Source organism: Acomys minous (genome assembly GCF_964271855.1).
Source record: "Acomys minous genome assembly, chromosome: 10".
In the NCBI taxonomy this organism is placed as follows: domain Eukaryota; kingdom Metazoa; phylum Chordata; class Mammalia; order Rodentia; family Muridae; genus Acomys; species Acomys minous.
Genome location: NC_140491.1, coordinates 82,188,112 through 82,215,934, shown reverse-complemented (window position 1 = coordinate 82,215,934; position 27,823 = coordinate 82,188,112). Strand labels below are relative to the sequence as shown.

Genomic DNA, 27,823 nt, shown 5'->3' with positions numbered 1-27,823 from the left:
TTCTAGTATGACTGTTCTCTGAGGGGCTTGGTACTCCCATGTCTTGCACGTATGTTCATGTAAACTTTTAAAAATTAAAAATAAATATCCCTCTGATGATTTAATAGAGTTGGAAGATGCTTTATTGACTTAGTTGGTGAAATAGATGCTGAACACAAAACAATCAATTTTTTAAAATATTTTTATTTCTTCCACCCAATTAAATGAGATCCCCCTTAAAAGAGAAGTAAGCTATTTTTGTTTCTTACCTTACAATTCCACTTTGTATAGTATACGCATATGTGTGTGTAAATGTATGTGCCACATAGAGTGATAAGTATTTATGTGTGGTGCATATAAACTATTGTCCATTTTGAAGTTTTTCTGAGCTAAACTCTTAAGCAATCAATATAAGTGACCCAGTGTCTTGCTGAAGTCACCAGGGAATGCTGCTCTTTAAAAGGAAAAAACATTTCTTTATTTGTTCTAGCAGCCTAGACCCACTCTGACACATGAGAATTTGGAAGCCCCCAAAAGAACGGAGTGAGGCAGGGTGCTCCTGTGAGTCGACTGTGTCTATCAACACCAACTAATATTTCTTGTACAAGGTGTGAATGTGGCCCCAACACAAGGCATTCTATACGTGTGCTTTAAACTTAAAGACCTTATCTCTTTTCTCTCTTTATGTGAATAAAGGTAGTATTCATGCAAGACATAGTCGCTTGGACATTTAATCCAAGAACTAGTGAGGCAGGGTCTCTGTGCTTTCAAGGGCAGCCTGGTCTATATAATGACTTCCAGGCAGCCAGGGCTACACCATGAGACACTGTTTCTATATGTATATATTGCTCATTACCACAGTGAATAATAAATGCTGATGGTGGTACAGGTTTAGGAATAGTGTAGACTCTCATCACATGTAATAAAGGAAACCTTATCAAGCAGATATGTATTTAGTGACTTTGAGAAATGACAAGGACGAAGTTTTGGGGAGAAATAAAAGGTGGATTTGAAACTAAATTAACAGTGATCATAGATTAACTTCTTCAAAATTAAGTACCAAATGCTAAAATAGGAATAATAACTAGATAAGAAGACCAACTTGTGACTGAGCACATGTTTGGTCAAATGAGGTCCCAGATGCAATCCCAGAAGCACCCAGGGCTGTTTTAACTGCAGCCTGGACATCTTTGTCCACAAAACATCACCTATGCTATCTAGGATTTTTTTTCTCTTTTCTTTTTTTTTTTTCCTTTCTTTTTCCAAATATGACTTTCTATCATCCCTATAACCATGATGTTATTATATTCCTTGTTTCCAGGTAATCTCATACCAAAATAATTATGAATGTAATTTATACCATCCTACTTAAAGAATAGCATTTTCACTAGTAATGAACTAATATTAAAACTACAGAGCAATTACACCATCTATAATTCCTGACAGCCCTCTCTGCTCATTTATGCTCCCTCTTCTCTACTGACCTATATTTTGTTTTCTTCCTTTTCCTTTCCCCTTACTCTTCTGAATGTGTCACCATTTGCAAATAATCTGGTGGCCTCTCTGAGCTGACAGGCTGTGTCTTCAGACTCATCAGCAGCTACACTCCAGTCCAGATTGAGCCATTTCACTGCAGGAATTCTGGGCTCATTGACTTATTCATCCTTTCTCCGTTCAGTTATAGCCCATACATACTTTTTTTCATCGACTTCTGAAGAGAATAATAAAGACTTCGTTCCTATACAGCAACACAAGACCTAGGCTAATTTCTGATGAAGCACCCATTTAAACTCTCAGTATTTCTATGTCACAATGTGAAATATCCTGAATTCTGATTCTTTTTTTAAAAAAGTGTCCAATTCTATGCAGAAAGTTCATCTCTCGTGCTGTCTAATGGAGAAACTACCTAAAGCATACTCAATCTGAAAGAAGTGGGTGAGGAAACCACCAAGATAACCATGAGATCCTGTTTCTTAATTTCTACAAGCTTCGCTGTCTTTTATGCCTTCATATCTAGAACCCCATGGTCTCCAAGTAAGCATTCAGTACATGTTTGGCCTTTTGGCCTCTGCCTTTCTTTTTTTCTTTCTCTGCTTAGCAATTCATACTTACTTCTCCATTACTGATGCTAAGTGGCAAAGCCCGTGACCTCAAGTAAAAAACTGTTCAGCTCTATTTGAAAGCAAAAGGCCTCTCACAGTTTTACATCCATCATTTGCTCTTGAACAAGGTTATAAAAACATATATGCTCTTACTTCTTCCATCTTCTTGCCCTCCTCTTCAAGAAATAATATGCATTATAATCAAGGTATTTATTTTTCATTCATCAAAATTGGTTTAGACTCCCTACTTTTGTTTGCTCCTTTGCCTACTGAAAATTGGAGCTGAGGAGAATAGTGAGAGAGGTCTTGGAGAAAAGAGACACGATATCAGAACAATTCTGTAATAATGAGCTTTTCCCTACATGACTCAAAAACTGATTCTGAATTTAGAAGACGGAATTCAATTCATTCTTAATGTAGAAGATCAACTAGGAAGCTTAAAGTTTCAACTAGTTTATTTCTCAGTAGTAAACTATCTCAAAGGTACATTTTGATCGGTTTTATTTGCGGTTCTATCTCTATGCCTACAACAGTGTCTGCCTTGTAGAAGGGGATTATGTCAACTAAGTGACATAGGAATGAGCTACTTTTTCTTAAAATACTAAAAGTTGTTCACTAGCTGCCAAAAATAGGTTCCTTCATGCACAGAGTAGCCTCAATCATGTAGTTGGCCCTGACTTCCTCCTCTTACAGAAAGTCAATAAAAGAACTGTACTGTTTTTTTTTAACCTAAGAGTCAAAGTTATAAACCTATAACTATTTTATATAACTATTTTTATAACTATTTCATGCTATTTTAAAGTCTTGAACAATAATCTCTGGGATTTTTGTTTGTTGTTGTTTTTTGTTTTGTTTTGTTTTTTAGGTAACTTCTTTTATTTTGAACTCAAAAGAAATGTTAGCAAAGATCAAAAACTAAGTCCCTGACTCATAGCAGGAAAATACATATCGAAAGGAAGGATCAAAACCGTGTTCACCTGCTGTGAGCTCACCTGCCTAGAGCACAAGCAAGATCCTGCTTTGGGTACTCAGGGATGTTATATCAATACCATATGGAGGCCCAGACATGGTAGCACAGGCCTTTAATCTCAGCACTTAGAAGGCTGAGGTAAATGGTTCTCTGTGAGGCTGAGACCTGTCTAATCAACACAATGAGACCCAGGAAAGCCAGAGCCACCTAGTGAGACCCTGTCTCAAACAAAAACAAGCAAACCAAAATCTTGGGGCCAGGCAAGATGGCTCAACAGTTAAGAGCACTCAAGTTTGATTCCCAGCTCCCATAGGGTGGTTCAGAACTGTCTGTAACTACGGTTCCAGAGGATCTGATACCTCTTCTGCCTTCTGTGGACACCTGTGTGCACATGGATTATTTTCATAAACTCCGTTTACACATAAACTTAAATAAATTAGTATTTAGAAAGGACGGAAGGAAGGAAAGAAGGAACAGAACATGAAGATAGTAAGAGGAAGCATAGTGTTAGATTATAAAGCAACACATTCATTTTTGGTACATAAAACAATAAACCAGAATTTAAAAAAAAAATAGTCAAAATGCTTAACTGTGAATGGTGACATTATAGATGATTTTACTCTTGCCAATAGTTTCTGTGGACATACATTGCACAGTATGTTTATAAGACTGGAGGGGTCATAAAGAAAGCAATACAGCCTGGCACAGTGGCACATGCCTGTAATCCCAGCACTCAGGGAGGTAGAGGCAGGTGGATCTCTGTGAGTTCAAGGCCAGCCTGGTCTATGAAGCAAATCCAAGACAGCAAGGGCTAGACAGAAAAACCCTGTCTCGGAAAGAAAAACAAGAAAAAAGTGAGGCATGATGGTGAGATGATGGCTCAGAAATTAAGAGCACTTGCTGCTACTGCAGAGGACCCAGCTCAGTGACCAGCACCCAAGTGGCAGCTTACAACCAGCTCTTACTTCATATCTGATGCCCTCTTCCAGCATCTACATGCCACAGGCATGCATGTAATACACGCAGGCAAAGTACATATACACAACATATAAAAAAAACTGTCTTTTTAAAAAAGAAGTGAGTACCAGGAAAGTGGGACAGAGGGAAGACTTCCTACTGGGACTCTAGGTGAGAGAAGCAAGGGAGAATGGGGAAATAGAAGGATCCAGAGGGTCCTAGAAACCTACAAGAAGAACATTATGATGGGCAGATCTTGGCCCAGGGGTCTTGCTCAAACTATGGCACCAGCCAAGGACAATACGTGCAGTAAACTTTGAACCCCTACCCAGATCTCCCCTACCCAGATCTCCATGGTTGAGTGGAGAGTGGGGACTGACTTTCACAGGAACTCTGGTACCCCATATTTGACCATGTCCCCTGGATGGGGAGGCCTGGTGGCACTCAGAGGAAGGATGGCAGGTTACAAAGAAGAGACTTGATACTCTATGAGCATATACAGGGGGAGGTAATCCCCCTCAGTCACAGTCATAGGGGAGGGGAGTAAGGGGAAATGGGAGGGAGGGAGGAATGGGAGGATACAAGAGATGGGATAACAATTGAGATGTAATATGAATAAATTAATAAAAGAAAAAAGAAAAAGAAGTGAGAAAGTCATGGATTAGAAGGAGCAAAGAATAAAGATTATAGAAGCACAGACATAATACAGAAAGATCCTATAAGCAGACAACATGTTTGTTTCTCGTTTCAAAGAACATATTCATACACATACATGTACAGATATAAACCCAAACACACAGAGAGCCTGACTCATGGCAGTAAGGACATGGCTCCCATGAACAGCATGGAGGCAAACAGTCAGAGAATCAGGCCATTGGTTCAAGCAGCAACCCTTAACAGTACTCATAAATAAAAATGGAGAACACGAGCTAAGGGGGAGAAACGTCTTCCCAAAAGACAAGCCTCAGTGCTTAGTGAAGCCAGGTTTGAGGGTACATACCTGTTGTCCTGGTTTTCAGGAGACTGGTGAAGAAGAATTACTTGACCCTACGTGTTCAATACTGGTCTTGGAAACAGTGTGAAAGGCAAAGCCAGCAAGAGACAGACAGACAGACAGACAGAAGACAGAGAGAGGAGGGAGGAAGAGAGCAGGAAGGTCTATAGTGACAAATATTTAAGAATTGCTAATTAATTGAGGTGAAAGACTCTGAATTGTAAGGCAAAATGCACACAGGCTGCTCCTCTTATAGGTGAGGATAAAATGAGCAGAAGTTCAAGATATTATTAAATAGAAATCTTAAGCTCTGTTTATTCCACAAGGCTGACTAGATGCTTCCCTGACATCTGCACATCTTGACAGATTTAAATTACTTAGGAGAACACAAACCTTAACCTAATAACCTTGTTGAGCCATTCTATGGTCAAAAAAAAAAAACCTATAATATACCAAGCAGAGCACCAATTAGCTGACACATAGTTTCCCTCTCTCCGGTTAGTACATAAGAAACCAACATTATCCACAGTATAAGATACGATTCCTGTCAGATATCACAACTGCAACACAAAAGGAACATCAGGAAAACATGGCTTGATTTCGGGGAACTGCTCCACTTGTAGAAATTTTGAATGTGTTAGTGCATGCCACAGTTAACCCTGGTGGCAGGTTATAGTCCTTCAAACCACATAATACAGCACCCTGTCTTCCTTGGATCTCATGAAGACGGCATGTAGGCATCTCTAGGATTAGAATATTTGGAGTCAGTTCATATAGCCATGCTTCTACAGATAGAAAAATACAAACAATCCCATCTTTCATTCAGGATAGGAGCTCCCACCAAGCTCTACCACCTCCTTATGCAGTATTACAGCTGACAAGCACAACCAAGGCACGTGTTCAACCAGAGGCAAAGCCAGCCTTGTTCTTCAGCAAGAAACAGTAAAAATGCAGTGTCTGCTGTGCGCTACCTACTGCAACCATCACACTTTACAGCCGTTTCTATTTCTTTGGGTTCCCAATGCTGTCTATTGTCCTTGGGGCAACAGCAAGCAAAGCTGAAAGACAGTAAAACTCTCCTTCAGTGGTGCGGGAGAGTATGCCTACTAAGTTCAGGATGCTTCCAGCCACACAGAGAGAATGAAGATAACCTTGTGTGGCTGAAGGAGGGAGTGGGGACTGCAAATCCTGCTTTGCTGTGGAGGGCCCAGCACATCTGTCTTGCATCAGAGCAAATTCTGATAGAGTTCCAAATATGAATCATTACTAGCTCAATATATTTGGTGCATTCTCTCATATTCTCTCTCTCTCTCTCTCTCTCTCTCTCTCTCTCTCTCTCTCTCTCTCTCTCTCTCTCTCTCTCTCACCTCCCTCCCCCCACCTTGAGACCAAAAGAATGCATAAAGTTGGTGAGAGGTGGTAGAGATCAAAGGGCAAAATCACCCAACTTGCTCTAAGGTGTTAGCCCTGGGACTATACTGTTACTCTCAATTGCACCCACAACCTTTTATTTTCTATGTCTTTGCCCCCTTCCTGTCACCTTTACCTACAATGATATTCACACCACACACACACACACACACACACACACTTCTTTTGCTTCAAAAGGCATTACAAATTCAGTTTAGAAAAAAGGACGCATTCCTGTCCCATGAAGCCAGGCACAGAACATATCCTCTGACTCAAAATTTGACTTGGTTTGAAAGTGGTTTCGCAGTCGAGAATTAATACCACATCAGGATCTATTTGAAATGTTCTTTTTAAATAAAGCTTTGACTGACCAAGTACAGGGCAGATACAAGAACTAGATGGAATGTTTTCTTCACAGGATATCCGTCAAAGATTTTGGAGTAACTCTTTGCTGGAAGTTTCTCTTTGTTTTCCACATCTCAGAAACCTGCAACAACCCAACTGCATGTGAAATAACGTCCAAGTTTAGAGTGAGTCACCCTGAGCCTTGTGAATAGAGAGCCACATGGCTATTGGAGAAAATAATCTTCAAAGGTCAGTATGACCTCCCAAATCTGATCTTTCTTTTTTTCTAATGTGACCTCCTGTTAGATGGTGTTTACCTACGTTCATCTGGACAATGGATTCTGCCCTGTACCATCCTTCTGATATGTACCGCAGAGATGCTAAGGCAAATGCAGAAGGAAACCTCAGAGGTGGCCAGCTGTTAAGTTTATGCTCAACAATCAGGCAGCCATAGCCATGGGCTTTTCCTGAAAGTCAACCAATACCCTCTTGCGTCCTCACCAAGATGACCTCTTGCTTCCTCGAGAAGATTTTTAAGGTAGAAGGCAGAGGTGGTAAAAAACAAAGCAAAACAAAACAAAACAAAAAACGGGGAGCTGAAAAGCCCCATCTGTCAAGCTCCATTTTAGAAGAAAGGAAAACTGAAAAGTGAATGTGTTTAGCATGAGCCATTTCCTGCACTCAGGAGGGAAGAAAGCGCACTAGGAGCCCTGAGCAGGAGGAGATCCGCGCGGTTTATCTCTGACCTGCAGCTTAGCCCCAGTGTCTCAGCTGCCAAAAAAACTCCCATTCAACGTTGTGCTGAGTTCATCAATGCTCCACGTGTCAGGATCCTAACAGGAAAAAGCAGGACAGACTAGTCTCTCCATTCAACTGCCTGGGGACCCCATGACAACTAAAATCCCCTCACAGACCGTCCATATCAACCTTCGGCAGGTCAGAGCACACAACCCCTCCAGAACCACAGGCTCGGGCCCACACCCTTTCCTCTTGTCAACATTGTCACTTTAAACAGAACATCGAGCCTTATCACGGAACCTGAAGTATGACAATTAAGATGGATTGCAAAGCCTGCCTGTGCTTCACAATTAACAATCACTTGGCAGCAGGCTCCACACAACTGTTGGGGGGTATGGCAAGAACTTTATCCCCGCTTAGCGCTGCATTAGCATATTTAGTAGGCTGCAAGACATAATTCCAAAGATATGAACATATTTTTGTCTTTTCAAAAAATCTGCAATTAAGCTATAATATGTAGAAACTGCAACCAAACAATCAGTGTTGCAAATACCACGACGGGGCTGGGCAAGGTGGACATGGAAAGAAAAGCCAGCCCCGGCGCCGCACCAGTCTCCTTCCAGCTCCATGGAAGAAAGGCCACTGTGGCCCCGCCACTGCGGGGCACCTGATGCACCTCTGGAAGCCCCAGCTACATGCTCTCAAGTTTAAAGCTCCATGTTTTAAAACCCAGATCCTGGTGTGAGTCTTGTGGTTACTTAGCAAACATGGCATTTTCATAGAAGTTTGTTTTTTTTTTTTAATTCTTCATCTCTGAGTAACAGAAAATGTTGATCAAACTCAAAAGGTACTTCATTCTACAAAATAACGAAGCTTCTTCACTGTTCTCCCTTTGCACCGCCTTCCACCCCTGATGGATTTGGGTCCTGGCGGTCAGTTTACAGCAGGCCCTAAGACAGACAGACAGCCAAGCTAAACTGCCTGGCATCTCTAGTACACTCAGTGCACTGGCTTGGACCTCCGGTCCAAGCGTGACCTGGGTGGAGGCTAAGGGAGGGAAAGAGGCAGAGCCAGATCTTTCTGAGATAGCCAGGACTTTGTCTTTCTGACATCTGAGCTGCAAGAAGCAGGATATCCTGCCAAATACACTACAGTTGTGAGACCCACCTTGTGACAAAGACACAGCTCAGGCCGAAGGACTCAGGGGACACAGAGGTGCGGTTCTCTGGACAAGAAACCTTGCCGCTAGAGATACCTCAGCGTAAGAAAAAAAAAAGAAGAAGAAGAAGAAGAAGAAGAAGAAAAGAAAAGAAAAAGAAAAAGAAACACACACACACAGAAGTTTAGGTGAGCACCCGCAGCTGTGTAAATGCAAGCATATGAAAGTAACAAATGCAGTGTAGCTAACACAAAGTCTCTCCTTACAAAACCAAAAGAATAGCAGATTAAGGCACCTGGCCGTCTTGGCACGCCAAAGGAAAATCTGAGCTGTGACAAAACAAAACAGGTGCACAGGTATAAAACTTTCGCTTTCCAATAACGCTGCCCCACACTCTTCTTCGCTGGAATGCTTTGACAGGTGCAGAAGTTCAAGTTACAGCGGGGAAGTAACAAATACATACACAGCATTAGCGGCTGACGTGCTTGCCGAGCACCCGGGGACGTTAATAACTGGCAAGGTACACTAATCTCTGATTGCAACATTTGGTTTACCTTAATCTGGAGGGACAGCTGTATTAAAGAGGGAATTATACTAATCAGTTCAAGGCCCTTGCATATAAAACTTCCCATTAGGCTTAAAGTACACCGGCTTATGCTCACTCTCTAGGTTGCCGCGCATCTGGTTCTGAATGCGGCTGCCTCTCATTTGCAAGGTACAAACCGAAAACAAGGAGGGGAGGGGGGGCTGGCGGTTGCTGGAGGATGGGTGATAGAAAAGGAAGCTCCTAATTCTTTGAAATTTTTAACAGCACAAAACTAGCTCCTGGGCATCTTAATACTAAAAGAAAGAGAAGGTGCAGGGGGTGGGGGTGGGGGTGGGGTGGGGTGGGGTGGGGTGGGGTGGGGGAGGCGAGGCAAGCATGTGTTATCAACCCCAGGCCGTTTTTTTTTTTTTTCCTGTTACCGGAGGTGACCAACATAAAATAAAATTGATGATGTCAGTCAAAACCAGCTAAGCACAAAGCTTGGCTTTGTTATCTTAAGTCAGAAGGTATGATAGGCCATGCCATATGGCTCTAATCCGCCTCTATCTCCCATCACCTAACAGGAAACCTTGATGTAGCATGACCTTATTTGGCTGGTTCCAGGTTAGGCCTGCCCAAAGGGGATTTTTCTGTCTCTGCTCTATCCAAAGGTTTATGTTGATTTTTTTTTTTTCTGAGCCCTGCAAACTATAAATCCGACTGATTACTCTGCACTCTTTTGCTTGACTGAGCCTTTACAATCAGACAACCCCGTTAACAATAAGCTCCTAATGAATCAAACATCTACGGCATTAGTTTCACCTAGCTGCCTCTTTCCCATGCATGCGCTGCTTTGTCAGACCTGGTTTGATGAGAAAAGCTAGTGACACTTGCTGCACCTATTGATAAACAATTCAGTAATGAGGGGCATAACAAAAATTACCTAAAACAACCTGATTAAAAATGACAAGCAAGGCTTACTCCGTGCTCTGTAGCGAAGGTAACCCTCATACTGTGCAGGAGAAATAATGAGGTAAAAAAAAAAATCTTTCTATACTGAGGGGCTTACTTCTGAGTGTGGGTTCATGAAGAGAAGAAATTCTTCAGTGGTGTTTTCAGTTCTTTCAGGTTTTGTGACCATCAATAATGTTAGGGCTCCTACAGCCTAGGATGCTTGCCTTTCAGATGTCTGAGATGCTCTCCCCTGCTTTTTCTTCTTAAGCTTTCTGGATGACCAGACTAATATTGAGATCTTCACGTTCTTTCTCAGATAAGAGTTTAGTCATTGAGAAACTCAAGACTTCAAGTATGATAATTAGAGAACTGCAATATGATCTAAAGAAAACGCCTAACACACACACACACACACACACACACACACACACACACACAAATATATTTTGAATAAAGTAACAAAAATGTTTATGGATAATATCACCTCCATAAAAAGGATAACCTAATCTTACCATGGACATTGATTGAGGCTCCTTTATTGGTATCAGCCAGGGGACCTTTGCAACTTGGAAACAAGCGTATACCCATGGGAGGCGGGCTCTTGTGAAAGTTTGATTCAAAGGCAGAAATGTGTGGGTTTTGCAACTGTGTGGCAGCCTGTTGGGAGGGCTTCCATCAGTGCACAGATGCACTTGAAAATCAAATATGGACATGGCGAATGTTTTTTGGAGATGGAAAATGAGCGCTGATGACATGTTTATACTTCGCAGATGGATCCAGTACAGAACCATTTTTTGTAAAGAAACAATATCCACCATTTGCTATTTTTTTTTAACAACTACAAAATGGTGGCACAAAAAGTGAATATTCCCATCACATACACTCCACCTGTTCCTTGGTCTTACAACTGTCTTCCAGCCTGAATGTAATCATTGACTGTTGTAGTCTTATTTTTTCCCAAATGTTATCCAAAAGACTATGAAAAAAGAAATACAATACACAAAGACACTTGGAATAGCAAAATGACTTAAAGTTAATTTGCTACATATGAAAATTTGGAAGATGGCAAATGCTATTAAGTAACAAATGCCGAATTTAATCCTGAAAGACGCATTTTCGTATTGGCACGTTTTTCTCCTTAAGTCTGATATTCAGTAAGCTTTGGGTGTCTTCCTCCATGTATCGAGAACAGCTCCTTTATTCCTTCCTTTGGCACACGGGTGGCCTTTTGGGTATCTAAGCCTCTGGAGGATGCAAATATGTACCATACGATTCATTTCCCCTTATTGGTGACAAATTTAAGCAACAAATATTTTGTGATTCTAAATATTATTTATGGTGACAGAAAAATGTACAGCACTATATAGGATGTATATCTTATAAGAACAACCAAAACACATAAGTGACAAAAAAAAAACATTATGGAAAACAGTAACTGCAGACTTTGCCTCCTCAATCAATGCACATCAGCAATGAAAGCCCAGCTTACTGCCATAATCAGTAATAGCTGTGTTTCCGGTGTGAAATGTTGATGAATGAATCTGCGTCAAAGACGTAGACTTCATCCCAAAATTATTTTTAAAAGGGACGGATATGAAACTTTAACATAATTTGATTTATGCAGTACTTAAAGCAATATTTAAAAAGAGAAATATTCTACACACATTTTCAGACTTGATAAATGAATAATTTTACTTTTGCCAAATTATATATGGTATGCTAATTTTTTCTTTCTTAGTATTGCTAAGTCAGACTAACTTCTCCTGGTATTTGTTGGGTTTTTTGTAACCTACTAAATTCCACAGCCAACCTTTAGTTAATAATATTTTCATTCTAAAGAGTTAGTCTGAGGTTAAAAACTAGAAACAGAATATGAATCTCAGAAAATGATCAAACGGCCTGGACCTGCATATGAAAATCTTGGGAGTATACAAAAACCAACATGTCCCAGTATCTCCTGGCAGTATACCGGGCATCAGTCCGCAGCGCTATATTCTGTAGTTATAAAACATTGTTATCTTCCTAGAACCAACAAAAGCCCATGCACGCCTCTCGAAGGAAAGCCTCACTTTCATTGTCAGGCCTTTGGTACATGTGAATAAGGCTGAAACATTTCATAAGTCCTTAATTTTTGCTTATGTTTAGAAAGAAAAAGTTTCAATACATTCTTTGAGTCTCACAGAGAGAAAAAAAATCTTATAACTTTAAATCTATTAAAATTAAAATGATTAGGAAAACTGAAAATATATCTTTCTGATTATTGTTGTTAAGCGTCCTTCAACAAAAAGCATAGAATGGAAATATAAAAGCTCAGAAATCTTATTTTTTGATTCCTCAATTTAAAATGTGAAGAAAATGAGCTTCAAGAATGTGAAATTAACTACAGAAGTTCACATAACCAGAAAATTCCTGAAAATCATGTTTTCTGAGGCTTGCTTGCCTCCACCAGACCACCCTTTTTGCATATTCTGTAATGACAGTTTATGGTGGACCGGCTCTATGCTGCCAGCCACTTACTCTCGGAGAAATCCATCACTTCTCCACACTGCGCTGCTGAGAAAGTGTTAGTACTCAGAGGATAAATGAATAATAAAATAAAGATTAATGAGCTTGATTCTGCCAGCACCTAAATTATTGCCTAGGTAAAAGGGTGACACGTTTTAAAGGTATTTAGACTATTTTAGGTTTGGGTTTTGGTTTGATTTGGAGAAACTGGTTGTTTACTGTTTGTTTGTTTGTTTGTTTCTTGGCACAGGGTCTCAGAACCCAGGCTGGCCTTGATCGCTGCCCTTCCAGCTTTCACATCTCAAGTACTGAGATTACAGGCTTAAACCACCCCTTGCTTCAGCCACGAGAACACTAGGTAAGAAATTAGTCATGTGATGGTATCACCAAATCCTCGTGACAAGTACAAGCTAAACAACTCGTATGCCTGCTGTTAACCAAAGCACAATAAAGAGATTTGGGAGAAGGGAGTCAGTTATGTTATTCCATGTTGATCTAGAGCCTACTGGCTACTCAGCCACATCCATGCCTGTGAAACTGTTTATATTCCAAACATATCTGGATATTAGAATCTAAGTCATATGTATAATTTGTGACCCAAAGCAAAGTAATTCTGGTCTGTAGAATTTAGTGACTACCCAACATAAAGCAGATTGACAGGACCTGAGCTGTATTGGACCAATTTGTTGTGGTGGTGATGAGAACATGAATTAGGAATGGCAGCCAGAGATGAGTTAGCATGGGCTTCTACCTGAGGAGGTGAGTGATGGTATTAGCTTAGCAAAGGAAATAATTATTTTTATTGTCAGAAAAGTTTATTATTCAAAACACACTCTTAGAACATTAAAATAAGGTCAAAGATGCTACGCATAGTATGACCTCATCTTTGTAGTGAAATAAAATATTTCTTTGTGGTAAAATATTTGTAAATTTGTGAAATAATTATAATTTTGCACAAGTAAAATCACAAAGGTTGTAAACTAACATGGCATCATAGCAGTAATATTTTAATCTATTGATTTATTCTATACTTACTCTCATATATTTATGATGAACACGAATTATTTTTACAAAAAAAATAGAAAAGTTAAGTATAATTTTCTATTCCAATTCATCTTTCTAAATAAATTCTAGGTAAACATGAAACAATACACATTTACCCAATTTTATGTCACTGCCTATGTTAAGATTTCTCAACCTCAGCACTAGCGACACTTTGAGCCAGGTAATTCCTTTGTTGTAGAGGACTATTCTGTGCACTGCAGAAAAGTCAGGCACTGGCTTGCCTCTGCCTATGAAATAAATGCCAGTGGGATCCTCAACCCAAGCTATGACAACCAAAAGTGTCTCCAGGTCAATGCAAATTGACCAGTAGAAGCCAGGAGTGTTCACAGATGAACGCCATTTGTCTGGTTCAATAACCAGATCTTTAGCATAGACTATATGCTGATCTGGAACTACCTAGTTCTCTGGTATCAACTCACTTCTTTTTCCTCTTCTTCTTCTTCTTCCTCCTCCTCCTCCTCCTCCTCTTCTTCTTCTTCTTCTTCTTCTTCTATTTCTTTCTCTCTTTCCCTCTCCTCCCCCCCCCTCTCTCTCCTCCACAGTTTGATGCACAGGTTTTTCATCCACCTCTCTTTTTGCCTACATAACCTCAACTCATCCTGCAGACTTCATTTGGAAGATTTGCTTTCTGAGAGTCTTCTAACTCCCTCTCAAGGGCTGAGTCCTTTGCCGTGTTCTTTTTACGGAACTGTAGATCTTTCAGACTTGTCATCTCTATTTGTCCATGAATATTCATTGGTATGATTATTCACTGCCTATCTATCCTTCTCTAGACTAGAAACTCTGTGAGATAGGGAGAGGCAGTAGGCATCATAATAATCTCAACATTTAGGAAGAGTGTTAATAAAACCTGATGAATAAAACGGCTGCCCAGAATCACTGTCTCGGATCTAAAAACTACCTCTGATGAGATCTGCACCCACGGCTAGTGTTGGTTATGTTCCAATATATGTATGTCTTATTTTTCTTGGTCATTAGTCTAGTTAGTGTTTACTCACATAGTAGCTACACTGATTTATAAACCTTAATCCTAATTAGAGTTTATGCATAAGCATTGGTCAAAAACTAAACATGTAATAAGTATCTTCCTTTTTATTGTTTGCATCAGCCAATTGAATAACTTAATCTACAGGCAAAGATGTTTGGCTTTTGTGCACAGAAAATACACCAAAAAAAATATAAGAAGTATTTTTAATCATTTATACATATTATGAAAGTAGAATGTATTGAATCCACCCTCAAATATTCTCATCCAAAATGCAGCATGGAAAACTATAAGGTCTTTCTTTTTTAAAAATTTTATTAATTTATTCAGATTACAACTCAATTGTTATCCCATCACTTGTATCTTCCCATTCCTCCCTCCCTCCTGCTTTCACCCTATTCCTCTCCCCTAGGTCTATGACAGAAGGGGACCTCCTCCCCCACTATATGGTCATAGGCTATCAAGTCTCATCTTGGTAGCCTGCTTATTCTTTCTTTGAGTGCCATGAGGCCTCCCCATGAAGTGGAGGTGGTCAAATATGGAACACCAGAGTTCATGTCAGAATCAGTCCCCACTCTCCACATAACTGTGGAGAATGTCCTGTCCATTGGGTAGATCAGAGTAGGGGTTCGATGTTTACTACTTGTATAGTCCTTGGTTAGTGCAATAGGTCTTTCTTTTGTAGGCTTGCAGTACTGCAAACTCCAGTTTGCTTGGTACTTGTCTCCCATTGGTGACCATGAAAGATCCTAATCTGGTTTTGATAATTGTGACTGTTTTTCCAGTTGTGATGGCCTAGGATATGTATAGTTTGTTCTTTCACTATTAAGGAACTCCAGTTAACTATAGTTGTGATGAGAAACCCAACAGTAACTCTAAACATAATCGTGTGTGCTCATCTGTATGTGTTCACAACTAATAATTTCATGAAGGCTATGGAAAATGTTATATATGCAGCCATAAAGGAAATGGTAATTTGAACAAAATATAAATCCTATCAATAAGAAATCAGAAAGATTTGCACAGGTGAACCCCTAAATCTACTTCAGAAATTGCAATGGGATGAAAATTCTAGATTTATTTAAAAAAAAAAAAAGCAATCCCAATACATGACTGCGGGCAGTTCCAAAAGAGTTCAAAATTATATTTTTCAAATGCATTAATATTTCGAGATGAGAGAGTCTGAGAAGAATTACCGTGGGTCCTCGGTTCCTTCCAATATAAGTGATAAAGGTGGGTCACTGTCTTCTCCACCTTCCTGAATGGAAATTAGACCTGAAAACTTCAAGTAGTCTTTCTTTGTCTATAAAACTCATGTTGACTGCACTAGACCTCTGCATATCACACCTGCTGCCTCTTGTAATGTCACCAGGTAGAATATTTCCACTGCCCTTTGTCTCTTGGTAGTTTTAAATTAACAAAAGTTACCATATGTAAGAACCATATCATAACACTCCAAGTACTGTATCTTTTTAAATATATTTTATTAATTTATTCATATTACATCTCAATTGTTATCCCATCCCTTGTATTCTCCCATTCCTCCCTCCCTCCCATTCTCCCCTTACTCCCCTCCCTATGACTGTGACTGAGGGGGACCTCCTCCCCCTGTATATGTATATGTGCATAGGATATCAAGTCTCTTCTTGGTAGCCTGCTATCCTTTCTCTGAGTGCCACCAGGCCTCCCCATCCAGGAGACATTGTAAAATATGGGGCACCAGAGTTCCTGTGAAAGTCAGTCCCCACTCTCCACTCAACAGTGGAGAATGTCCTGTCCATTGGCTAGATCTGGGTAGGGGTTCGAAGTTTACTGCCCATATTGTCCTTGGTTGATGCCATAGTTTGAGCAGGACCCCTGGGCCCAGATCTGCCCATCATAATGTTCTTCTTGTAGGTTTCTAGGACCCTCTGGATCCTTCTATTTCCCCATTCTCCCATGTTTCTCTCACCTAGAGTCCCAATAGTATGTCCTCCCCTCTGTCCCACTTTCCTGGTGAGTAAAGACTTTCATGGGACATGCCCCTTGGGCTAGTGTCCAGATATAAGTGAGTATATGCCATTTGACTCTTTCTACTTCTGGGTTAACTCACTCATTATAATCATTTGTAGTTCAGTCCAAATTGTGTAAATCACTACTAAGATTTTAAGTTTTGCAAACAACAAGTCATCTTGAAATATGTCTTGACCAATTTTTGAGTGAAGCTGATCACTAAAAGTTTGATTATATTGAGATCAACACCCTACAATCTGCAATTACTTAATTCCAGGAATGATTTTGAAGTGTGGGTGTCTACAAAGGCACCATGAGGAAAGGTACAGATTTATGGAACTCTAGATCTCATGATGGAACAAATAGTTTACAAATGCTATTTAATTATATATTGACATGAAGACATTTTAAAGAAAATGCTTGCCTTATTTGATGAAAGCTGTCTCTTTGTCTCTACCCCCTGCCCAGTTATCTTGTTGGTTATTCCTATTTACATTTTATGAAGAAACTTGAATTTCATTTTAAATCTGTGCTTCTAGGTGCTGTTATGCATACACATATTTTTTTATTTTATTAATTTATTCATATTACATCTCAATGGTTATCCCATCCCTTGTATCCTCCCACTCCTCCTTCCCTCCCATTTTCTCCTTATTCCCCTCCCCTATGACTGTGACTGAGGGGGACCTCTTCCCCCTGTATATGCTCATAGAGTATCAAGTCTCTTCTTGGTAGCCAGTTATCCTTCCTCTGAGTGCCACCAGGCCTCCCCATCCAGAGGACATGGTCAAATATGGCCCATGTCAAACAGTATACCTCCATTCGCATGCAGCTGAATCCACCAATTGGTTCTCGTGGCAAAGGAGAGCTCAGAAGAGACTGGGTGTATGACCATAACCTACACGACTTGGTTTCAGTAACACACAGAGTTGCAGCCCTCTGGGGCGAAGGAGTTTCAAGCCTGTTTCAGCTGGAGTTTCCCTGAATACCAAGCCTCAGACCAGGGCTTGGAAGCTGGTTTGTTATCCTCAGAAATAGGAAAGGGGGAAAGGGGAAAAAAGATACAAAAGAATTCACAGACGCCCATCTGGTGAAAACAGGACCTCTAAGAAGCTTGTGGGTGCCTCTCAGAACTGCCTGTGCAGAGAGCACCTGCCTGGAATCCTCCACAGACGCCTTATCCCTCTTTGGCTGCAGACTGTTCCTGTTGGGAATTAGCTCCCTCAACACGTCTGGGGTTGGGGGGCGGGGGGCGGCGAAGCGTTGAGACAGCCTCTGCAGCTAAGGGAAAGGCTAGCAGGCAACAAAATGAAGATTCAAAAAGGTCTCCAGGGGTGAGGAGGCCCAACTCCAGCACGGGCTTTCTAGGAAAATGTCCACGGAAGCAATGCAGTCAAAGCTCTAAACTAACGTGGTAAAGTGATCTTTCTGTGAGGCCATGGAAAACTCCAAGAAGGTGAGACAAGCAAAAATGAATGCTGACCCAAAAGGACAAATCAGATACTTCGTTCTCTATACATTGTGGCATAATGGTCTGTCATGTGCCTTAGACTATCGTAATGAAAATAACATGCCAGGAAACAGGACCGTTCCCTTCCCGGAAGATCGCACCGGGGTCGGAATCACACCGGTTTCAAATCTGGCTGCAATGTAACGGCTTCTGTACTGCCACACCGGGAAAAGATAGGCTCCCAAATCTAGTTCGTGCACGTGGCATCGTTCAGTTCTCTACGCAGCAGCGACTGACTCCAGTCAAAGCGTGACCACCACAGGTAAGCCACAGCGCTCAGCCAGCGTCTCAGAAGTCTCCATTTTAGTAAAGATTGAGCAGACAGCATTGTGTATGGGAAATAGCAAGCCCCAACTTGACCAAGAAACATGATGGGGGAAATTAAGCTCAACACTGAGGAGTTTAAAGTAGATACAAGCTAGCTGGGAGATGGAGGCCCTGTTGTGGACTGCCCAACCACTTCTGCCTCAGCTGAGGAGAAGAAAGTGGAAGCAAAGAAGGAAGAATCTGAGGAGTCTTACGATGACGTGGGCTTTTTACTTTTTGTCTAACCCTCTTGTTAACATGTCCAACAAAAAGCTGAACCTGTAAAAAACAAACAACAACAACAACTACTACAAAAACCTGGTTTCTAGTTGAAAGCAAGCTTGTTGACTTATTTAATCTGATGATGAATGACAATAACTATAAATAGTTGAGTTATACATTTAACATATGGCTAGAATTTCTATCCAATCAGAGTGCCACCTACGGTTAACGGAGAAAAATGTTAGCAGGTACTTGAGGCATGCCCATACTGAAATACTACTTGTTTGTTATAGGAAGTACGAACTAGCGATATGCTATTCATATTATTTTAATTTTCTATCACATCTGGCAAGTGTAGCTTTCAAAAAGTAGAAAGAGCTGCTCACTAAAACAAGAGAGCAAATGTTCTGCCAAAGGTTCTAGGACTTTTCACCACCAGCAGCATTTCAACAAACTGATATGTGAATCAACTATAAAAATGTACACATTGTTTCCTTAGGCAGGTTTCTACCAACTTTCCAAAGCATTTCAATAATTTATTTTGTCACAACATGGCAATCTGTATAGTATAAAAACACTACCACGGTGAGAGGAAAACATCATTTCAAATATTTCCAAATGAGCTTTCAAGGAGTTCTCATTTACTTAAGTGTCAAGTAAGAATACTTTAAAATGTTTTCATATTATTCACCTAAATATTCTCTCGTAAATAAAATGAGGGAGGGAGGAACAGGAGGATCCAAGGGAGGGGATAACAGTTGAGGTGTGACCTGCATAAATCAATTTAAAAATAAAAGTTAACATATAAAAAAAAAAAGAACAACAACAACAACAACAAAATAATAATGAAAATCAGTTGTTAAGTCACAGAGCAGCTCTGAGAATTCCTTGAAGAAAGAGAACATCACTCAAGGAGCTGTAAAACTCATATTACAGCTCACCTTCCAAACCAGCCAAGGACAGCTACTCTAACAGTCTTTCCTAAGGGTGGTGTGCAACCCCGCCTTTCCACTCGTTCACTCACTAACCCTCTAAATCTTGAAGGCACGGTGACCAGAATTTTATACAATTAGAGCTGCGAGAGTGTTTCAAATGCAAACCCATAAGAGGAAAGTAAAAATAAGTCAAAGTTCATTGTGACTGGCTGGAACAAAATGCTTACTTAAATCAATAGGAAGGTGACTCGTCTCCTATTTCCCCATTACCTGAGAGATGAACCCCTCCCGCTGTGCATGACTTTTTTTTTTTTTTTTTGTACAGATTTACCACGCTGGCTCCTAAGGCACACACTAGGGAAACCTGGATAATGGTCTCATCATCCTCTTTACACCTAAAAACTGATATATTTGCTCATCTTTATTTTTATTCTTGCCTGTGCACCATTGCTTACAAAGTGCATGTGGACACAAGGAAACCCCAACAGTTTAAAACGTTCATGGAGACGTGGGGCTTCTCATCATGTAGTCGTGGGGACATGCCTATGAACTTTCCTCAGCCAACCCCCATACTCATTGTGATTTTCAGGAACTTTCCAAGAGCGAAGTGCATCTCCTCTAATGAACCGTTCTTTAAAATAAAAAGTTTTGGGATTCAGGCATGGAAAAAATAAATTGAAAAATAAAAAATAAAAAGGTAGTAATGAAATGGATATTTTAAAACCCAGATCCATGTCAGGACTGCGGTGCCAGGTTGTCATGTGCGAATTTCTCTTCGGTGTCAGAAACTGTGGCTTTTGAAGGCCTGGAACCTTCTTTGATAACACAGATAAAGGCAACCATGTGCTATCTTTCTAAAACTATCCACCATCCTGGCCCAGCATCCAAGTCCTGGGTTGGAAGGCACACCTTCAATTGCAAGTTAATACTTATCTATGTATTAAACGCATGCACCAAATTTACATATGCCCACATAGGACAATGGATGTGTAACTACGACATGTCTTCACTGACAAACTTTCTAGTTACTCAACTTTCCTTGTGCATACAGACAGGCTAACAGCCTGGGGTGGGCATAGAGATGCTTGGGGTGGGGGGGGGGGCGGGGCACTGACTGCAAAACCTTGGAAGGATGGCTCTCATTGTTAAAGCTCAGGAATAAATAAAAACAGGAAAAACCTGAGAGCACACCGCTGTGAGCCGGCAGAAATAGCCCACCGGAAGAATGGCTAGAGGGAAGCTGTGATGGGTGCCAGAGAACAGAAGGAGAAATGCGATGCAGCTGATTGCCACGACTATTGGCTCGTGTCCCAGCCACCTCTCTCAGTATCTTCTTTGACTCTTCTGGCGATAGACGGGGGACATTCGTGCTCAATAACAATGTTGTGATAATAACAATAAATGTAGGATTTAAGATACATTTTTTTTTTAAAGGACACTTTTAACCGATGCTAAAAAGCCACCAAGCATTGGGGTAGAGGGTAGTTACCTAGCTCCAGGTTTTATTTAGTGGTGGCTCCACTTTTTCACTCGCTGCCTGCAAATCAGCATTTTCAGTGGACAAAGGGCTCAGAAGCGGCCTTATGATTGCTTCTTTTCAAATGGTAATGGCATCCTAACTCCTCTGCCAGGTTTTTCTTACCAGCGTACAAATTGCAGTTTACAAGGCTCTGAGGGGGGAAAAAATCTTAGCTGAATATCTTTTTTTTTTTTTTATTCGACAAACTGACATGTAAATTACCCTTTAAGTGCTCCACTCTAGGGCTCTGATCATCTCCTAATTGTCACAGTCAATTGTAGCCAACAGTCTCTTCAATCCCAAGCGCTTTGACAACAAGCACAAGGATCAAAGCAGAATCAGCTCCCTGCAATACCCTTCTGTTTAGGATGCTACAAAACGCCTGCGAAAGAAAAGGTGTAAGGGCACCACAGTAGAGGAAACTTAAAGAGTGGCGAGTGTTACAATAGTCATTTTCTCCGTGTCTAGAACGACGCTGCATAAACTGCTGTGATCTTTAATCACATGTACAGAACAAATACATGAACCTCCTGGGCAATTAATACGCTCTTAAGATTATACTAATAGTGGAGCTTTACAAACAACTCGGTCTCCGTGGCTCAGGCAAGCTATGACACAGTTATGGGATAGCAACCATTTCATAGCAGCTTAAGCATCAGAAACTATTGGCAAACACTCTGTATCTGAGCAGAAATTCCAAAGCATAGCTATGTTGCTTTGGTGTCAGGATTCTCTGTTCGCCCAAATTAAATAGACTGCTGAAAATTCTGGAGTTTCCTTCTCTTCTTTTTTTTTTTTTTTCCTCCTCTTTTCTTTTTCTTAATTTAACCCAGAAACTTCCAGCTGGAAATGTGACACTAAATAAATGTAAAATGTTAGGAGACAGAGAAATAATGAGTCATTGACTAAGAGCACTGGCTGCTCTCCCAGAAGACCCAAGTTCAATTCTCAGCACCCCTGTCAAGTTTCCAGCTCCAGCTCCAGGGGCTCCAAACATCCTCTTCTTTCTACCAGCTATAAGCACATATGTGTGATATATACAGTGATATATACACAACACAGGTGCACATACATGTACACATCAATAAAAGTAAATTTCAAAAGCCAATTAAAATGTAATATAAGAACTGAATTCAGAAGAATGATGTTCCCTTTACTAAGGATAGCTTAGTCTTACTGCTTTGTTTAAAGTGAACTAATTCAGAGTCATTCCTGATGCTTGATTTAAAAGCATCCCTACCTGGATCGTTGCTTAACAAACTATGCCAATTCTGTCTAGGTAAGGATGCTGCCTGTCACTAACTTTTATAAAGGTTTATTTTTTTGCTTTTTAGAAGAGAGACACATGTCAGTTCAACACCATGACAATATAGCTCGTTATTCAGTGCAAAGTACCTAATAAAAATCTATAACAAATGCATACCTTAAAAATAACCTGAAAATAATCTTATCAGAAAAAAAAAACAATAAATTAACTGGGTATGGAGGTGTACACCTGTGATCCCAGTACTCTGGGAAGCAGAGGCAGACAGACAGATCTCTGTGAGTTCGAGGCCAAGCCTGGTGTACAAAGTGAGGCCAGGACAGCCAAGGCTACACAGAGAAACCCTGTCTTGAAATGACAAATGACAAATAGAAAGAAATCAAAGGAGCACATGGCACCCTCCACACCTTGTTAATGTATCCAGGTGCCATGCACACAGAGCATTTAAGGTCACACAGTGATTGACAGTCTCTCTATGCCGAAAGGAAAAAAAAAAAAAGCACATGGCAAACACCTTAGGTTCCTTTCTCGATCAGCCAGTTCACTCGCACCGCCCTGCAGAGTAGCCCACCCTCCTTCCAGTATCACCTTGACTTCTCGGGTTTGATTGAAGAGCTTCACAGAGGATTGAGGAACGATCCATTTCACATCTGAAGCTCCAAAGAGCTACTTGTGAAGCATCTTTGAGTGCATTTATCTCACGTGTGAGGCTTTCTGCAAAATCAATATGGGCATTTTTTTCAGTTTGACAAGTCAACGTGAAATATCACATAAAATAGAAAAAAAAACCAGACGTGTACACTCAGACACACAATACAGTTATCTGTGGCAAAGCTTCCAGTTAGCCCTCACAGGCATCCTTGAGACTACGTAAGTAGTGTCCGTCCTGGCAGCTGGGCTAAAATGCAGAGCATGTATGTGACTGAGGATCATCCTAACTGATCCAAGTTTGCAGTGGGAGTGGAGAATTGACAGGAACCATGGCCTTGACTTCTAATGGAAGAGTGATATGGTGAGAGGCCAGAAATTAGCTTGAGGGTAAAAAGGAAGAAATGAAGGGAGGGAGAGAGGGAGGGAAGGCAAGAGGACCTAGGGGAATTATTTAATAATGGAATTACTTAATAACTTGTTTTTTAAATTCACATTTAACTAATCAGCAAAACTGAGTACACTGTTCACCTACAGAACGGAAAGGATGCGCAGTCATTATCAACATGTAGCAAGTACTAGCCCAGTAACTGGCATATTCACGTTGGCGATCTTTGGGTGAACTTCAGCTCTGTCTTAACTGTCTGCATAAGCTTAAAGAACAGGTCTTAACTTAGAAAAATCTGTGGATTTCTTTCTTTCTTTTTTTTTTAAGTGGGATTAATTCTGAGGCTTACCTTTAAACCTTTGAGATAATTAAATAAGATGATGTATAGGTTGGTATATAGAAAACACTCAGCTGTGGGTAGTTAGTGAAGTTATTGTCATTTTCTTGCACCTGTGTTCGTGGGTTCTCAGACGGTGCCTCTTTTCCTGCTTCCTGGGCCCTTTCCACATTGTTGAACATCGTGCATGGAATCAGGTCTGGTCCTGGTTGAGGGGGCAGAGCATAGGAATAGGCTCCCTCTGACAAGTAGGCTGCCCTCTCAACCAAGCATTTGGTGGTCATGTAGGAAAGAATGGGAGGCCACTTGGTTATCAATTCAGAGAACTGAATGAATTGGGAAGTGGAGAAAAATGTTCACATGAGTTTCCCTCATGCACCAGTGTGTCATAACCAATGATGGAATTATCTCTCTACTCCCCCTGCCCCCCCCATTGGAGGACCTTACGGACAAACACAACATTCCCCAGGAGAGGTTCAGATGTAGCTAAGCAGTTCACTGTAACTGCTCACTCCGCTCCACATTTTTCTACAGCCCATCACGACTTGACCAATATTAGCATCTAAGCATCTGCACTTAATTATCTGTGCTTGGACCAACTAATTTGTAGATTACTTGAAACATATTATAAATTTTAAGTTAGCTGTCTCTACCACTCAACACAAACCTAGAGTAGGAAAAACATGCATTTACAGAAATAAGACTTAATGTTAACAATAAGGTGAGAAAAACATTATAAAATACAATTGAAAAATTTAAAACTCTTGCCAAATATTTTAAAGTCAAACAAATATATACTTTGTTTTCAGTTAACTCAATAACACGTATAAAAACTCCATATATATAATACTGCTCAGTTTTAGCTACCCCACTTTTTTTACTTCATTATTAAAATTAAGCTACAGCTTTCACTTCGAAGGCATACTAAAATGCTTTATTATATACTGATGTAGAGTTACAAGTACAAATCGAAACAATTTCCTTCTTTAAATGGGTCATTTCCTCAAATTTGTACTTTATTTGATTTGGACTCAAGTATATTTTAGCAGGGGAAACAAGTTTATAAATGATCATTAAATTCCCATATTGACATATAAAATCCTATTTAATATGAAATGTACCTGAAACACACTAACACCAACCGTTGAGCAACCTTAAGTCATAAAATACATAAATTAAGCCCAGTAAGGGCAAGCCAGGTGTCCAAAATTTGGGACAAGACATGCAAGAAATCAAACAAGGATGTATCAGTTGTGAGTTTGGATGATCACTACTGCCACGATCACCATCATGGTGGCACCAGTCATGTGCCATACCTCACTCAACTGTATCAGAACACAGTACCTATTGAGATGTTGACAGTGGGTGGCCAGGGGGGAGGACATTTTCTTATCACATCATGACATTTTAACTGGGTAAAGAAGTCCACCAGGGCCTTAGTTCCTCACTCTGGATCTGCACCACAAGAGTGCTATTTGTTTTCCAGCCAGGACACTGAGTAGTCTTAACCATATGCAGTAAAATAAAAAAATAAAAAAAAAGACACACCAACTCTGTAATACCACAGCCCCAATTCCAGCATTCTTTCTGCATGACTTTTGCCTTGTACTACGGTGGCATCAAAGTTCTCTGGCATAGCTTTGAAAGGACTAAGAGCTCTCAGCTAGCTCTGGCATTCTTATAGCAACTCAACAAAACCATAACACCGACATGAATACTTGCTCTTTTCACTGTGTTTTTAAAGTCGTATTACAGTTACTAGGGGGTTATAACTGCCCATCTAGAGGTATGGGGATCAGAGGGCAACCTGCAGGAGTTTATGCTCTTCCTACCGCCATGCAGGTCCAGATCTAACACAGGCCAGCAGGATCAGCATCTCTTAGCCATTTCACCCATTAACCCTAATTGTGCCTTTTAAAGCTCTCAATGAAAAATTCATAATGTCTTTCAAGTGTGTGTGTGTGTGTGTGTGTGTGTGTGTGTGTGTGTTTCTGGTTTTAATTATAAGTTCTATTACTCTAGATGATGCATCAATAGTAGAAACACAGCTCAATCACAGAGCATCTTGATAATGGGCACAAGGCCCTGCATTGTGTTCCCAGATCACAAAGGAAAGAAATCTGAATGGTACCTGCATTTCAGGTGACTCATTTATGCCATTAGAGTTGATCTTCCAGATTAGCTCATTGCAATGATGGGTACAGGTCCTCGATCCTACCACTGCAACTTGGCAAGCTCATGTGTTGGTACATATCGTGCCCTCTCCCCAAGAATCCACCAGTAGCCAGAAACTCATCACAGTGGGATATAGTCCAGTGGGTCTCTTTCCTGCTCCATGACAGGCCCAGATTCTGCATGTCCAGGTCAGGCCACCATAGTTGCTGTGAGGTCGTGTCTACAGTGGCTGTGTTATGACCAGCAGACAGCCCTTCTGGAGCCCTTTCTCTATCTGGTTCATACATTCCTTCTACCTCCTCTCCCCACGCCTTAGAGGAGATGCCATAAATTATTTAGGGGTCGAACACTCAGTGGAAAACATGGCTTGGGAAATTGTAAAGGCTTCGATTCCAAGGGGACTAACACAAAACCTGATGTGGAAAAGCATCCACATGAAAACACAGATGAAAACCAAGTCGACTCATGAAACCCAGATGACAGAATTTCACTTCTCTTCTGAAAGAGTTGAGGAGAGAAACACAAGAGCACTACCCTTCCAGGTGCTCTGCCATAAGGTTGGAACTAACGCACATTGCTGCTACCGGGGGTACTCTCACAAGTTCAATAAATAGTCAGTGAACCAAAAAAATAAAAATAAAAAGAAGCCTGACCCCAAACCAGTGTAATTTTCAGTGGTTTCTTTATTTTTCATAACAGCATATCAACAATATCTTACCAAACTTACTCTCTTTGGACTTGAAAAGTTTTCATTTTCACAATTTTGTTATTTCTTTCTTGATTTCATCTTTGACAAGGACCGCTTCTGGTGCAAAACGGTTTCCTCTATACAGGTCAGGGGACTTGCATCCATGAAATGTCAACAATAAGATCATCTAGACAAGACCTGAACAATGACAACACAAGTTGACGTGCCAACATCAGTGAGGGAATGTTGCCAAGGTCCCATCCCTAAATGAAGAGGTACAGGCAATTGATGACTACTGAGAGAGGGAGAATTGGTCCTCCCCAGGTATGAGTCCTAAATTGGTTATTCAGTACTAATTGGTCAGCCCTAAAAACATATACACAAGCAACACTAAATGGTCTCAGCAAGCTGTATTTGTATATTTACATGTATGTATACATGTAACAACAATAATTAAAGGGAAAAAAGAATACAATAGAGACACATGGAAGAAAAGGGCTTGGAGAGGAGGAAAGGGCACAATGGGAGAGGTACTAGTATATGGCAATAGGAGACTGAAAATTATCAAAGCAACATATATATACATATGTGTATATATATATATATATATATATATATATATATATTTGTGTGTGTGCATGAAATGTCCTTTTAAGACCAATTATTTTGTAAAATTAACAAATGCCAACAAAAATGAAAAAAATATTTTCAACACTTTATCTTAATGTTCTACAATTTTTAAAAATTATGCTAGAAAATAAAGATATTTTTCGTGAATGATGGTTGTAATTCTTTTATGAAACATGCTGAGCAAATTTACACCTGTTTCACACAAAGGCATGAGACTGAGGTTCAGTGGTGGGCTAAAGGGGATGTAGGGTGATATAAGTAGCACAGGAAGCTTGTTCACAGCCCTGTAGCTACTACACAGACTGAAACCACCAAGAGTGAAATTATAGGACTCCTATTTGCACAAGTATACAAGGATAAAACAGTACAATGAAAACTAATGGGTATGGTACAATAATTCAAAACTTTATTTCTTCTGTAGATACACTCTAATAATTTTTCTTTCTTCTTCTTCTTTCTTCTTTCTTCTTTTTCTTCTTCTTCTTCTTCTTCTTCTTCTTTTTCTTCTTCTTCTTCTTCT

At 40.3% G+C, this 27,823-nt stretch overlaps 1 long non-coding RNA gene across 1 annotated transcript in view; it reads right to left on the bottom strand.

Annotated features, from left to right (window-relative positions):
• LOC311607686 overlaps window positions 1-26,818 on the bottom strand; it is a 29,976-nt gene extending 3,158 nt beyond the window's left edge. Inside the window, exons 1-2 of the long non-coding RNA XR_014782704.1 lie at window positions 26,713-26,818; window positions 23,026-23,151 (exon numbers count right to left, since the gene is read on the bottom strand). This is a non-coding gene — a long non-coding RNA (uncharacterized lncRNA). The remainder of the gene's footprint in view (window positions 1-23,025; window positions 23,152-26,712) is intronic.
• Window positions 26,819-27,823: the final 1,005 nt, after the last annotated feature.